A 3,025-nucleotide genomic window follows, 5' to 3' on the forward strand; every position below is an offset into this window, starting at 1 on the left:
CAGCACAGAGAGAGGCCCGCCCCACTGCAACACCTCATTGGCAGGAGGAGGGACTCACAGCTGAGTCCTTGGAAGTTTTTTGGGAGAGGTTGTGGGACTCCAGACAGCCGAGGCGCGTCACCTTGTTTTAGTGGCTGGTCGCACACAGAGCTACAGCAGTCGAGAGATGGCTAGTGCATAGTGGTCTCTCGGCCGCATGTGCAGCTTGTGACCACCTTGTAGAGAGTCAGCGTCACTGTCTTTGGGACTGTCCCTTAGCCCAACAGGTGTGGCTACGAGTTCTTCCGCTCATGCCTTCTCTCTCCGCAGCTCGACAGTACACTTGGGGAGCAGCGGCTTGGTCCACCCTCTCAGGCCCGGCACTTCAGTTTGAGCTATCTTCCACCAATAGGATGATAGTGATGTAGGAGGGGCGACCTACACTCCAGCCTGCTACAGAGCTTACTCCACAGGAGTGGGGCAGTGAGAGAGAGGAGTGTTGGGAGCTCATCAATGGCCTGGTACTCTGGTTCATCTGGCGGGCCCGCTGCTTCCGCATCTTTGAGGCTCGCCGCGTGCCACCAATAGAGACTGTTCATGACTTCTGGCTAGAGCTGATCCACACTCTCAGAGAACAATTCGAGGGACTACAGGGTAGCTCCGACCGCATGCAGGAGCGCAGAGAGGATTTCCTACGACTCTGGCGTCCTGGGCCTTTCTACACCATGGTTCAGGGTGTACTCCGATGGCACTACTGACCACCTGTGTGGCTTTTCCCTCCCCCCATTTCTTGATTTAGCCCCATTGTACATATGCTGGTTTTTTCATTGGGATAGTCTCCCACCATGGTTGTTGTAGCCCTCTCTTGAAGAGGTGGTTGTAGCCCTATGGGCAGTTTCGGTAACTAATAGAAGGATTTTTTCTCAAAAAAAAAACTTAATTACTTCTAAGTTGATAGTAGAGGAAAGAGCTCTTATTTTAACTGCCTCCTTCCAAACCAGCATGAGATAAGACAAAAGAAAGTCTTGATACTCCTGATAAAATTCATTTGGTAAACCATCCAAGACTAGGGATTTCCCAGTTTTCAGAGCATTAATAGAGTCCTTCAACTCCCCCTCTGTGAGGGGATGGTCCAGCAGTTTAGATATAAATGGTTTTACCATCTTTTTTTTGCAATAGCAATTATGTCCCTTGATACTGTGATGCCGGTCCCCCCTTTTGGGAGGATCTCAAAAAATATCAGAATTGTAATCTTTAGCCACAGCCAAGTTGTATTTGTGAGAAGACACAATTTTACCAGCTTGTCCTCTAAAAAGGGACTACAATCCATAACTTTCTTCTTTTTTAGCAGGTTAAATATACTTTTATCAGGAGTATCAAGCTTTCCATCCCAATGCTCTCTAGTCCAAACAAGAGGTTCTTTTGTATCCAAGAGCTCTTCCCTCCTAAGATTTTCTTTTAATTCAGCTAAGGCAGGGGGAGGAGGACAATTAGGTAGAATGGAACTTTCTAGGTCAGAAATGTCTTTAACTATCATCATCCTTCTATAAAAAAGAATCTTTTGAGAGTTCTTCACTGCATGATCCCAAGGTTTAAACAAATGCAGCCTTAATTTGTTGCTAATACCAAATTTCAACAAAGACTGGTCTATATGCGGCCAACCAAATCTGTACATACTTGCCTCTTTATGTAATTCAAACAGCACAGAGGAATGATCAGATAAAAGCAAAGATTTATCAAGCCAGCAGTTGATATGCTAGTAGTTTTGAACCAGATCCATATTCATGTAAATTCTGTCCAGTCTAGCTTCCCTCAAGCAGTTACCTTGTTGTTTATTTGACCAAGTAAACCCTGTAGACTGAGAGATGACCATTGACTTTTGACTCTGAACCATGTTTTCCCATACGTGTCTTTCTGTGCCACCCACTATTTGCCCAAGTTTGTTCCATCTATCATCAATGCATTCTACCATATTGAAGTCACCTGCAAGAACACAAGGTTTAGGTAGACTTGCAATGTCTTGCAGAGATAGCATTAGGAGCATAAACTGAGACAGTAGTGAAATTGAATGGAGTGTTAAGAGTGACTGCAATCCAACAATTATTAGTAGCTTTGTGAACATTTGTAACCAAGTGGCTTTATTGAACTGATATGGTAACCAAACACCTCCTTTTCCACTTGAATGCTCTGTGCATAACAAGGTAGAGCTTGAGCCAATTCTGAGGAGGTTAGTCAGAAGAGCCTTTCCTACTATCTTCAGCTCCTAAAGGCATATAAACAAGGGGTTAACATTAGTATCTGTCATCCGTTGCTTAATGAAGTGAGCTCTAATGGGATCAATGAAGCCGTTGCAGCTGAGGGTGAATCCTTTCACAGTAGGAACTTTTATTTCTTAGTATTCTTCAAGGGTTTGTCCAAGGAGCCAAAAACCCTATTAGGATCTTTTGAAGGTTCTTTCTTTCTCTTGGATTTTACTTGGGTGGGCCTCTTCTTCTGCATGTGTCATCAAAATATCTAAAGGTGCTAGGGAGGTATCCAACAAAGCTTTTGACGCAGCATCCTGCTCCTCCAGTTCCTCTCAAAGGACTTAACATGTTTCACATAATCCATGTTATGTGTCCTCTTGAGAGTAGAAACTTGGGATTTAGGGATTGAATCCTCTTCAGAATCTGAAAAGGAATTAGAGGACATTCCTCTAGCCTTATCACCAGGACTATCAGGTACATTTAGCTGTGAAGATTTTTCCTTCTGACTGGTAGATCCATGCTCTGCTTCAAAATGTTGTTCATGATTACCCTACATGTCTTCATTTACACCTAAAGGAGCTCTACCATTCTTAGAGGATTTGATTTTTAAGAGTTCACTTTCATAATAAAAAGGGTCAAATACATCAAGCAAGAGAGGATGAAAGCTGTTCCTATTCCTAGAGTTGAGGGGTTTTTTATTTTTGTTGGTTTTAATTTCATTTTTCTTATGGACCTACTGGAACCTTCCTTGCTTTCTTGGGAAACTTCTTCTTGAGGGGGAGGCGGTTTCAAGTCTGGGC

This window comes from Adiantum capillus-veneris, chromosome 22 (genome assembly GCF_014529385.1).
Source record: "Adiantum capillus-veneris isolate H3 chromosome 22, ASM1452938v2, whole genome shotgun sequence".
NCBI classification, from domain to species: Eukaryota; Viridiplantae; Streptophyta; class Polypodiopsida; order Polypodiales; family Pteridaceae; genus Adiantum; species Adiantum capillus-veneris.